This window comes from Bison bison, unplaced genomic scaffold, assembly GCF_000754665.1.
Source record: "Bison bison bison isolate TAMUID 2011002044 unplaced genomic scaffold, Bison_UMD1.0 scf7180017864142, whole genome shotgun sequence".
NCBI lineage: Eukaryota > Metazoa > Chordata > Mammalia > Artiodactyla > Bovidae > Bison > Bison bison.
The window spans coordinates 625,558-638,844 of NW_011494714.1; the positions used below are offsets into that span (position 1 = coordinate 625,558).

Consider the following 13,287-nt stretch of genomic DNA (forward strand, 5'->3'; position numbering starts at 1 on the left):
TGCTCTAGAGCCCAAGTGACAAAACAGGAGAAGTATGTGCACTGCAAAGAGAGAGCCCGCGCTCCACAATGAGAAGCCCCCCCGCCAAAAGACTTAGCTGTTGGAAACTCTGGGAGAGGAAAAAACCCAGATTTCTTTGTGGCTAGTTCATACATAAAACTAAGAAAAATCTGAAATATGGGAACAGTCATGTTGTAAACCTTTATGCTCCATCCACGAGAGAAGAATAAAAAGTTACAGGGTAAGGATTTCAGAAGGTGAAAAATGTTCACTACTCAGGGTAATTGAGGTGAGAAAATGGAATAAAAATACAGTGAAATGTTACATGAGATATAATTAGAGCCTAGCAGGCGCTACTGTGAGATGTTACTGCTTTGTATGGCTTTTCTATAGGAGTTAGGAGAAATACAGAAGAGAATTCAGGTTTTATGTACAGCATCACTACAAACCCAGCTCCCCTTCCTTCTTTCCCATCCTGTTGGCTGTTCTTCTTGCTCAGGGAAGTTTAATGATACTATCATTTTATAACGAAAAGCTTTACCAATATTAGTGTTGAGTCTTTGTATGCTTTGAAATGAATTTGCAGTGTCCACAACCTTAACCTAGCTCAATGCAGGTAGCTGCATTTGTCATCAGACATTGGACTTATGGTAATTTTGTTTGATGTGTTTTAGCCTTTTTCCTTCGTAAACCCATCTGTTCATCATATAAATGTTTGCCTTAACCTACTTTGGAGTAACTTTTTATGTTGAATGCTATTCATTTCCTTAGAATAATACATCAAATTATTGTTTAGATCTGAAATTGAGAAATGGGAATTTTTCCTTGTATAAGGAACAAAAATGAATTAAATTTGTCCAGTTAACAGTACTAACTATGATACTCTGAACTTCTCTGTTGAAAGCATTATCATTTCAGACTCGCACTATTTATATTCAGTCTTGTTTTTGTTTCTGGAGTGAACAAGGTACTTTTTAGTTAAACGTGGTGCTTTTTTCTTGTTTTATGAGTTCCCATCCTTGTTTTTGGCAGCATGGATTGTTTAGGCTGAAGGCTTTAAAAGCTGTATTTCATTTTAACAATTTTATACCAGAGACTGCAAATTGGTATCTCAGACACTGTTTAAATTTTTTTTTAAATTAGTTTCCAGTGTATAGAAAATGGGATATTTTATTGTAATTTCAATGTTTAGCAACTCCTGAAAAATCAGAGCTGCCAGCATTGGACCTGAATTCATTCATGTTCTTTCTTTAGCTGTGTTGAGTCTTGGTTGTGTTATACGGGATCTTTGCTGCATCATGTGGGATATTTCCTTGTGGCACAGGACTCAATTTGTGGCGATTGGCAGTGTCCAGAGTCTCCAGTTGTGATGCACTGGCTTCTCCAGTTGTGGTGTGGCCGCCTAGTTGCCTTGCAGCATTTGGGATCTTAGTTCCCCGACCAGGAATTGAACCCATGTCCCCTGCACTGGAAGGCAGATTCTTAATCGTTGGACCACCAGACGAGTCCTAGTAGTCATCACTCTTTATATTAGATATCCAGTCTTTACATTCAACATCCTTCTTAGCATTGCAGTTTCTACATCAATGAGTTTGTTTTGTGCCTTTTTCAGTGGAATTACCTAGAGACTCAAAACCATGGTCTGCTTAGATTATCACTCAGTTTTGTTGTGTGTGTGTGTGTGTGTGTTTAAAATTATTTATTTATTTTTGGCTGTGCTGGGTCTTTGTAGCTATGCTCGGGCTTTCTCTAGTTGTGGAGAGCAGGGGCGACTCTCTAGTTTCAGTGCTTGGACTTCTTGTTGCAGTGGCTTCTCATTGTGGAAGGGCATGTAGGCTTCACTAGTTGCGGGGTGTGGGCTCAGTAGTTGTAGCACATGGGCTTAGTTACCTTGTGGCATGTGAAATCTTCCTGGATCAGGGATCGAACCAATGTCCTCTGCATTGGCAGGAGGAATCTAAACCACTGGACTACCATGGAAGTCCCTACTGTATGTGTGCGTTTTTAAAAAATCTTTAAACAAGCAGTATTTTCCTTTTATTATTTTTATTTATTAAGGGAAAAGGTATTACATTTTATGTCTATAACATAAATACAAGGATATGAGCATGATAAATTAAGCTAATTTTGAAAAAAAACTTCTAATAACTTAAAATCCAAATAAGTATTACTTTCTTAAAGTAATCACCTCAAGAGGCCAATTCTAAAAGTGCTACTCAAAACACTTTTGGAAGAAAATGGTATGTCTTTTAAATAGTCTCAGGCATATCAAATCTTTATCCTTTGAGAGTAGATACATTTCAGTAACACTTGAAAGATAAATATAATTTGACAAGAAAATCTAGCAGGACAAATTTTATGAAGTATCACAAAGTCAGTAAACTTGAAGTCTAATAGGTTACTATCTGGATAAAACCAAATTTTATACACCTTCATAGTATTAATGCGTTTGCACATTTGTTCAAAAGAAATAGTGCTCCAGGAAAGAAGATATTATAGATTTATGTTTATACCCATTAGCCCTCAACCTTAACCCCTGCCCTGCCAAAATGGCGTGTAATGAATTAGCAATAACAAAAATAATACTGAAGCAGAAGTAATGAAGAAAACTTCAGGGTGATGAAAACAGATAACAGACCTAATTTAATGCCACAGATTTAAAGGACTGTCTTCCAGGAACAGTATATTTTGGATTAGATTGAAAGAAGTTCAGCTAAAGTTATCCTTTCCAAGAGGATCGTACTGTCGTCAGAACCACAGAATGTTTGAAAATCCTTACTAACATGTCACAGGAAGAAGCAAGTGAGGTACATGGTTCATTGTGTCCTGAGGCCACAACAGCAAAGTCATAAAGACACTATGTATGATTTATTCACATTATTCATAAAATATTTATATAAGTGCATATTTTCTCTCCTCTCTGATAAAAGCTTTTAATGTCACAATTGGCTTACTTCTGCAGGAAGAAGTCTCCACCAAATTGACATGAACAAAATTCAGAGATGAGGGCCAAGACAGGAAAAGTAGTCATAAAATCTTTTCCTGAGCTGTATAGCGGTTTCTTAAGCCCTAGCTCCCTGTCCATCTCTGTCAGGTAGCGAAATAAATTAACCAACTAGAGAATCTGTAAGTCTTTACTGGATAAACAAACTCTGGAAAAATCTGTTGGACTAATTGTAGGCCATTTTGCTTTCTCTCAGTTTAGGAATTATTTTTAAAACAGAGGTATGCTTTAAATAGATGAATTGTATGGTATGTGAATTACACCTCAAGGAAGCTGGATTTTTTTGTTTTCTTTCTTTTGGCTGTGCCACATGGTTTGTGGGATGTTCATTCCTTGACCAGGGATTGAACCTGCGCCACCACAGTAAAAACTCCAAGTACTAACCACTGAACTATCAGGAAATTCCCATCAATGAAGCTGTTAAAACAAAAAAAAACAAATTTGATGGAGAAGTTCTGCCACAAAAAAGGAGCATAAATACAGTATTAAATGATGAAGAACATCAGTGTGGGAAATAGAAGACATGTTAAGGGAGGGAAAGTTAGGTTGACTTCCTAGCAGAAAAATTGTGGACATATTTAAAAATCGCCACACACTTTTTTTGTTGTTGTTGTTGTTTCAGGAGGACAGTTGTGAGGCCAATGCACTTTTGACTCAATGGGGCTGAATGGGTAAGTGAGTACAGGGTTCTTTGTTAAGTGTGACAGACGTGAGATAGCTCAGACTTTGAACACATGGCTGGGTTTGACTGTGTGATCTAGTCAGTGAATATAAACCCTGTGAGCTTCAGTTTCTCTGTCTGTGGCAAGGAATGTCTAAGTCCATGTTAACTTCACAGAAGAGGTCACAGTCAGTCATTTTATTTTAAAAAAACTTTTATTGTGATAAAAGCCCTATAATATAAAACATACTGTTTTAACAAGTTTAACTGTACAGTTCAGTGGCAATAAGTGCATTCACATTGTTGTACAACTCTCACCATTATCCATCTCCTGAATTTGTCACCGTCCTAATCTGAAAATCTGTCCCCAAAAAGTACTAACTCCGCAATCCCCCTCCCCACCTCACGCTCACACCCTGGCCCTGGCATCTACCAATGAATGTACTTTCTGACTCTATGAACTTGACTTTTCTAGGTACCTTGTATAAGCAGAATCAATAGTATTTGTCTGCGCCTAGTGTATATTGGAATGCATTTTTAAGATTAACTAAATATATGTCCTTAATACATGTACCTTTTCCCCGCTGTGCTATATAGTAGGTTTTCATTAGTCCAGTTCAGTCATTCAGTTGTGTCTGACTCTTTGCGACCCCGTGAACTGCAGCATGCCAGGCCTCTCTGTCCATCACCAATTCCCAGAGTTTACTCAAACTCATGTCCATTGAGTCAGTGATGCAATCCAACCATCTCATCCTCTGTTGTCCCCTTCTCCTCCTAACTTCAGTCTTTCCCAGCATTAGGGTCTTTTCCAGTGAGTCAGCTCTTCGCATCAGGTGGCCAAAGCTATATGAGTTTTAGCTTCAGCATCAGGCCTTCCAGTGAATATTCAGGGCTGATTTCCTTTAGGATGGACTGGTTGGATCTCCTTGCAGTCCAAGGGACTCTCAAGAGTCTTCTCCAACACCATAGTTCAAAAGCATCATTCTTCGGTACTCAGCTTTCTTTATAATCCAACTCTCACATCCATACATGACTACTGGAAAAACCATAGCTTTGACTAGATGGACCTTTGTTGACAAAGTAATGTCTCTGCTTTTGAATATGTTGTCTAGATTGGTCATAACTTTTTTTCCAAGGAGCAAGCTTCTTTTAATTTCATGGCTGCAGTCACCATCGTAGATATTTTGCAGCCCCCAAAAATAGTCTCTCACTGTTTCTATTGTTTCCCCATCTATTTGCCATGAAGTGATGGGACCGGATGCCATGATCTTAGTTTTCTGATTGTTGAGTTTTAAGCCAACTTTTTAACTCTCCTCTTTCACTTTCATCAAGAGGCTCTTTAGTTATTCTTTGCTTTTTGCCATAAAGGTGGTGTCATCTGCATATCTGAGGTTATTGATATTTCTCCCGGCAATCTTGATTCCAGCTTGTGCTTCATCCAGCCCAGCATTTCTCATGATGTGCTCTACATATAAGTTAAATAAGCAGGGTGACAATATACAGCCTTGACATACTCCTTTCCCAATTCGGAACCAGTCTATTGTTCCATGTCCAGTTCTAACTGTTGCTTCCTGACCTGCATACAGGTTTCTCAAGAGGCAGGTCAGGTGGTCTGGTATTCCCATCTCTTTAAGATTTTTCAACAGTTTGTTGTGGTCCACACAGTCAAAGGCTTTGGCATAGTCAGTAAAGCAGATGTTTTTCTGGGACTCTGTTGCTTTTTCGATGATCCAGCGGATGTTGGCAATTTGATCTCTGGTTCCTCTGCCTTTTCTAAATCCAGCTTGAACATCTGGAGGTTCACGGTTCACGTACTGTTAAAGCCTGGCTTGGAGAATTTTGAGCATTACTTTACTAGCATGTGAGATGAGTGCAATTGTGCGGTAGTTTGAACATTCTTTGGCATTGCCTTTCTTTTGGGAGTGGAATGAACATTGACCTTTTCCAGTCCTGTGGCCACTGCTGAGTTTTCCAGATTTGCTGGCATATTGAGTGCAGCACTTTCACAGCATCATTTTTTAGGATTTGAAATTACTCAACTGGAATTCCATCACCTCCACTAGCTTTGTTCATAGTGATGCTTTCTAAGGCCCACTTGACTTCACATTCCAGGATGTCTGGCTCTAGGTGAGTGATCATATCATCGTGAGTATCTTGGTCGTGAAGATCTTTTTTGTATAGTTTTCCTGTGTATTCTTGCCACCTCTTCTTAATATCTTCTGCTTCTGTTAGATCCATACCATTCTGTCCTTTATAGTGCCCATCTTTGCATAAAATGTTCCCTTGGTATCTCTAATTTTCTTGAAGAGATCTCTAGTCTTTCCCATTATATTGTTTTCCTCTCTATCTTTGCATTGATCACTAAGGAAGGCTTTCTTATCTCTCCTTGCTATTCTTTGGAAGTCCGCATTCAAATGGGTATATCTTTCCTTTTCTCCTTTGTCTTTCACTTCTCTTCTTTGTATAGCTATTTGTAAGGCCTCCTCAGAATCCATTTTGCCTTTTTGCATTTCTTTTTTTTTTTGGAGATGGACTTGATCCCTGCCTCGTGTACAAAGTCACAAAGCTCCATTAATAATTCTTCAGGCACTCTGTCAGAACTAATCCCTTGAATCTATTTCTCACTTCCTCTGTATAATCCTAAGGGATTTGATTTAGGTCATACCTGAATGATCTAGTGGTTTTCCCTACTGTCTTCAATTTAAATCTGAATTTGGCAATAAGGAGTTCATGATGTGAGCTACAGTCAGCTCCTGGTCTTGTTTTTCCTGACTGTATATAGAACTTCTCCATCTTTGGTTTCAAAGAATATAATCAGTCTGATTTCAGTATTGATCATCTGGTGATGTCCATATGCAGAGTCCTCTTGTGTTGTCGGAAGAGGTATTTGCTGTTACCAGTGCATTCTCTTGGCAAAACTGTATTAGCCTTGGCCTTGCTTCATTCTGTACTCCAAGGTCAAATTTGCCTGTTACTCCCGGTATCTCTTGACTTCCCACTTTTGCATTCCAGTCCCCTATAATGAAAAGGACATCTTTTTTTGGGTTTTAGTTCTGGAAGGTCTTGTAGGTCTTCATAGAACCACTCAGCTTCAGCATTACTGGTTGGAGCATAGACTTGGATTACTGTGATATTGAATGGTTTGCCTTAGAAATGAACATAGATCATTCTGTCATTTTTGAGATTGCATCCAAGTACTGCATTTCAGACTCTTCTGTTGACTATGATGGCTATTTCCTTTCTTCTAAGAGATTCTTTTCCACAGTAGTAGATATAATGGTCATCTGAGTTAAATTCACCCAATTCAGTCCATTTTAGTTCGCTGATTCCTAAAATGTTGATGTTCAATCTTGCCATCTCCTCTTTGACCACTTCCAATTTGCCTTGACTGATGGACCTAACATCCCAGGTTTTTAAGCAATATTGCTCTTTACAGCATCAGACTTTACTTCCATCACCAGTCACATCCACAACTGGGTGTTGTTTTTGCTTTGGCTCCGTCTCTTCATTCTTTCTGGAGTTATTTCTCCACTGATCTCCAGTAGCATATTGGGCACCACCGACCTGGGGAGTTCATGTTTCAGTGTCCTATCTTTTTGCCTTTTCATACTTTTCATGGGGTCCTCAAGGCAAGAATACTGAAGTGGTTTGTCATTCCCTTCTTCAGTGGACCACGTTTTGTCATTAATTACCTATTTTATACCCAGTAGTGCATATATATCAATCCAGATCTTCCAATTTATCTCATCCCATTTTCCCATCTTGGTGTCCATACGTCTGTGTCTCTATTTCTGCTTTGCAAATGGGTTCATCTTATGCTTTTCTAGATTCTGCATATGTGCATTAATGTACAATATTTGTTTTTCTATTTCTGACTCATTTCACTCTGTGTGACAGTGTCTAGGTCCAATCATGTCTCCGCAAATGCACACAATTTCATTCTTTTTTATGGCTGAATAATGCTCCATTGTCTCTATGTACCACATCTTCTTTGTCCATTCCTCTGTTGATGGACATTTAGGTTGCTTCCATGTCCTGGCTGTTGTAAGTAGTGCTGCAGTGAGCATAGGGGTGCATGTATCTTTTGGAATTACAGTTTTCTCCAGGTATATGCCCAGGAGTGGGATTGCTGGATCATGTACATGGTAGTTCTATTTTTAGTTTCTTAAGGAACCTCTGTATTCACCATAGTGGTTGTACCAGTTTACATTTCCCACCAACAGTGTAGGATTCTCTTTCCTCCATACGCTCTTCAGCAAAATTTATTGTTTATAGATTTTTTGATGATGGCCATTCTGACTGGCGTCAGGTGATATAAAAATATAAATGTCTTTAATAAACCTAAGTCCCTTTTAAATATAAATGTCACTTCCCTACTTTAAATGCTTAAATGGCTTCTCATTTGATAAATGGTGGCTTATCAGCAACCTGTAAATCCTGAATAGTGGACTCCTGCCTCCTCTTCCCTTGTAATCCCCTGCCTTGTTGGTCTTCTTCTACCAAGAGTCTCTACAGGGTTTTTCTCTTTCTGGAGGCTCTGATCCCAGCTCTTGACATAGTTGGCTTCTTCTCATCCTTGAGGACAGTGTTTAAATGTAGCTTCTATTAAAGGCCTTGATCACCCTCTTTCTAAAACTCTCCCTTTGCCTTCCCCATTATCTTCAGCAGGTCTTTGCAGCATGACGCAAATTTGCAGTTTTTTTTATGTGATTGTTTGTGATGCCCACTGTAGACTGTAAACTCTGTGAGCACTAGAACTGTGTATATGGTGAGTTCACTGTTACATCCCTAGTGACTATCCTAGTTTTAGGCACATAGGAGACAGTTAGTAAATGTTTGGTTGAATTAAGAACTCCACTTTGAAGAAAAAAGAACTCCACTTTGAGTAAATACATGTGCTTGTACTTTTCCTTTTTGACGCCAAGAAATTATGCAGACTCCTTCAGTAATTGCTGTAATTCTTTTTGTTTCTTTTATTAGAAATAGTGTTTTAAAACACATATCTGTGTATCTTTTTTTGGGGGGGATAGGGCATTCTGCAAGGCTTGTGAGATCTTAGTTCCCCCAAGCAGGGCCCAGGTCCCAGTAGTGACAGTGCTGAGCCCTGGCCACTGGATCCCAGGGAATTTTTTTATCTTTAAGGACTTCATTTTTTAAGAGTAATTTTAGATTCATGGCAAAATTAAGAGGAAGGTACAGAGACTTCCCATATACCCTCTGCTCCTACATATGCATAGCCTCCCCCATTATCAGTATCCTCCATCAGAGTGGTACTGTTGTTAACGATCGATGAACCAACACTGACACATCATAATTATCTAAGTCCTGTACTTTAAGCTTCTGGCGTATTTCAAACTAGTTTATTTTTCCCTCCTCCTGCTGGAAGCACAGGGAGATTTTTTTGGTGTTGTACATTATGTGGCTTTGGACATAATGTCCATATAGTAATGTCCAGCATGTTCATAATTTGGACATGTGTAATGACACGTATCCACTATTATAGTATCATACAGAGTAGTCTCACCACCTAAAATCATCTAGGCTGCACTTGTACACCCACTTCCCTTCCCGTGGTAACTGCTGATCTTTTTTACTGTCTCTATAGTTTTGCCTTTTCCAGAATGTCATATAGTTGGAATCATACAGTATATAGCATTTTCAGATTAGCTTCTTTCACTTACTAATGTGCATTTAAATTTCTACTTTCTTTCTGTAGCTTGATAGCTCATTTCTTTTTAATGTTGAATAATATTCTGGATATTTGGGCTTTCTGATAGCTCAGCTGGTAAAGAATCTGCCTGCAATGCAGGAGACCCCAGTTTGATTCCTGGGTCGAGAAGATCTGCTGGAGAAGGGATAGGCTACCCTCTCCAGTATTCTTGGGCTTCCTTGGCAGCTCATATGGTAAAGAATCCTCCTGCAATGTGGGATAACTGGGTTCGATCCCTGGGTTGGGAGGATCCCCTGGAGAAGGGAAAGGCTACCCATTCCTGTATTCTGGCCTGAAGAATTCCATGGACTGTATAGTCCATGGGATCGACAAGAGTCAGACACGACTGAGCGACTTTGACTTCACTTCACTTCAATATTCCGGAATATTGATATCCGGAATAGTTTATCTATTCACTTGAATAGTTGAATAGTTTATCTATTCAACTTCTGAAGGACATTAGAGCTCTTAGCTTGTTTATAATAGTTGTTTTAAATTCCTGGTCTGGTAATTCCATCATTCTTGCCATCTCTTGTTCTGTTAGTTGCTCTGTCTCTTCATATTGCATTTTTTGCCTTTTAGTATGCCTTGTAATTTTTTCTTGATAGCCAGATATGATATACCTGGTAAAAGGAATTGCTGTAAATAGGCCTTTCATAATAAAATGGCAAGGTATAAGGGGAGGGGAAGATCAGTCTTTCAGTGAGCCTGTTTCTCTGAACTGTGAGTTTCATGTGTGTCTCACTTCGGTGGAACAGAATGGCTAGAGTCGTTTGGGGTTGGGCATTTCCCTTCCATCATATGGAAGGCTAGAGAGAGCTGGAGTTGAATAGTTGTCTTTTCCCAGGTCAGTTAGGCTCTGACAAATAATACCCGAGGAAGTTAGGCTGTGATTAACTATTTTCTCCAGAGGGCAGGCATCCTTAAAAAACAGAATCCTCTGGTATATTTAAAAATAGTTCACTTTTCCATTCCCCGACTGAAAGCTCAAGGGGATTTTTTTTTTTTTCTCTAATATTTGCTGTGGGAACCTGGTCGAGGTCCTGGAGGCAAATCTCACAAAATTGTGGGGTCCCTCCTGTGACCTGGAACCTTTAACTCTTAGAGCTATTTACACTGAGCATCCAGAAATTCGTCAGTTACAGTTCAGGTTTTCCTTCCCTGGCACTGGTTCCTGCCACATACCCTCTACTCCAGTAAGCTGTGACTCCCTGTTTTCACTTGTCCTTCTCCAATCTGGGCATCAGTGGTTCAGCCTATACTCTTCCCTCTTTTATGGATCTGAGAGCTGTTGATTTTTCAGTTCCTAGAGTTTTTACCTGTTAGAGCGGTGACTTCTAAGCTCCTTACATGCAGAACTGAAAACTGTAAATTCCTTGTACATACTTCTCTCCTTTCCTTTTCTTTCCCTCTTTTCTTTTTTTTTTTTCTGTAAGAACAATTTAAATCTTTCTGTCCTGTAGTAAAAGATATGGTAAGTTTCAGGTATGTCCCTTTTTTGTGGGAGAAAGTGAATCAAATGGAGGAAAGTAAATTGGTGTTGGGGCTGAAAATAAATTTGTAGATTTCTGACTTTGGTCTTCTACTTCACCAACTGTGTGTCTGTGTAAAACAGGCTGTTTTTGCATGGCTTAGAAAAATATATAGGAACTAAATAGTGATAATGCCAGAGAAACTTTCAGGTGAGACCACTTGGTGTCTTGGTTGTTAGATTTTATTTTCTGATGCTGTCTTATGACTTTTAAGGTGCGTAAAAATTTGGGTAATACTTTGCTAATGATTAGTGCCTTTTCTACAGTTAACACATTGTATATAACTAAGCAGGATATAGTCATCATGGTACTTGGAATTATTATGTTTTTCTTTCTCTTGAGAATGATGGCAGGAATTATGATCTCTTAGATCAACCTGTTAAATCTGTTCTTCGGTTGAAAACCAAGATTGAGAACTCCTTTATTATATATTCCTTTATTCATTGAATATTTGAGAACCTACTATGCCAGGCCCTATGAATAAAATGGTGAATGAGAGTTCCTATCTTCACAGAATAATATACCGGTGAACAAGCAGTTACAGTGCACAGTGGTTAATGCTATTTGGGGATGCTAAAAGAGTCTATACAAGAAGCGAAGTCACTCTGTCATGTCCGACTCTTTGCGACCCTGTGGACTGTAGCCCACCAGTCTCCTCTGTCCATGGGATTCTCCAGGCAAGAATACTGGAGTGGGTTGCCATTTCCTTCTCCAGGGGATCTTCCCAACCCAGAGATCAAACCTGGGTCTCCTGCATTGCAGGCAGACGCTTTATCCTCTGAGCCACCAGGGAAGCCCCCCCACCCGCGCCAACAACAGATCCCCAATTTGCCCTAAACTCTATCCCCTAAAAGGGAAAAAACCAACTCTCTTTCTAATGGTCTGTAAGAGGGGCCCAAACCCAGAATTGAGTCAAAGGAAAAGTTTTCCAGAGAAAGGTACATTTAAAGTAAAAGCTCCTTTAAAGAGGAGCAAGTGTTAACGAACTAAGGAGCAGAGATAAAAGGGGATCCAGGCCAAGGGCCCTTTGGTGAAAATGAAGTGAGTTTGGTATTCATTAGCATGTAACATAAGGGAGTGATTTAACTGAAATGAAGCTGTAGAGGTGAGCATGTCCCAGGTCAGGAAGGACTGTAAGCCCCCACTGAGCCACCTGAGAAGCATTTTTTAAGGGCATTGGGAAGCTCTTGAAGGCCTTCAAGTTGGAGGATGACATGATTAGACTTGCATTTAGAAAGTTCCCTCTGGCTACAGTGCTACACAAATTGGTTTGGAGAGAGAGGTAAGGGGGTTGAGGGGAGAAACCTGAAAGCAAGATCAGTTGAGAGATTGTTTCATTCCTGTGGGAGAATGGTTTCCTTTCAGAGTGATACTAATGAAGACTAAGGAAAGCTTAGAGATTTGAGCGTTATTTAAGAGCTAAAATTCTTCTGTGTCTTGTTTAGGTCACTGGGTAGATGGTTAATACAGTATTCATTGAAGAAAGAACCCAAGAGAAGAAAGTAGGTTTGGCATTTTCTTGGGGAAGAGAGGGATGGTGGGAGAAGTGGGAACCAAGAGAAGATGAGCTTAATTTGGACTATTGAAATTGAGGTGTCTGAATTTTCTATGGTGAGATAGAAAAATATACCCCTGAGTATATACATCTCAAACACAGGAGAAGGGTGTTAGCTGGAAATACAAATTAAGATTCATCAGCATGTAAATGAACATGTAGGAGTGCTTTGAACAATAACTGCAGTACTTTGAAACAGTGTCTTTTGTATAATGGACAATTATTAAATATTTTTTGAATGAATATGTGACTAAATGCCGTGGGAGTGGTTTTGAGTGAGAAAAGAGGTAGGCTTGTCCCAGTATTGGGAGGAAATGAAACAATTAGGGATAGGCTGAGTAAGAAGGAGCAGTGAGAGATAGGAGGAAAACCTGGGAGAACCCAAAGGAGGAAAAACAGCGTGAACCCAAAGGGGAAATAATATTTTAAGAAAGACCAAAAGGCTGTCAGGGTCAGGAGAATAAGATTACGAAAACGTAATTCTTGGATTTTTCCTCAAGGATGTGATTTACCTGGGTGAGGAGAAGGAGGTCAATGGTTTGGAGGGATGGGATTAAAAACCTTATTGCAGTGAGTTCAGGAATGAGGAAACAGAAACATCTAGTGAGGACAGGTCTTCAGTTTGGTTGTGAAGGGCCTGTGGGGAGAGACAGAATGGCTGCCAGACAGGAAATAGTGATCAAGGGATGGGTGTTAGAGCTTGTGTTTTTAATGGTAAGGTTGTGAACATGTTTAATGCTCATTATAGGAAGTCAGCAGAGAAGGATAAAGTTAAGAGGAGAGAGCAATAACACAGTAAAGTTTGTAGAAGTGATTTGACTTGAG

At 39.4% G+C, this 13,287-nt stretch overlaps 1 protein-coding gene across 7 annotated transcripts in view; it reads left to right on the forward strand.

Annotated features, from left to right (window-relative positions):
* Nucleotides 1-13,287, forward strand: part of CSNK1G1 (casein kinase 1, gamma 1) — a 156,817-nt gene that overhangs the window by 21,735 nt on the left and 121,795 nt on the right. The window contains exon 2 of one of the 7 annotated variants that reach the window (XM_010840195.1): nt 3,627-3,675. The exons of the other annotated variants lie outside the window; for them this stretch is intronic. The gene's annotated coding sequence lies outside the window, so the exon portion shown is untranslated. The remainder of the gene's footprint in view (nt 1-3,626; nt 3,676-13,287) is intronic. 7 annotated transcript variants of the gene reach the window in all.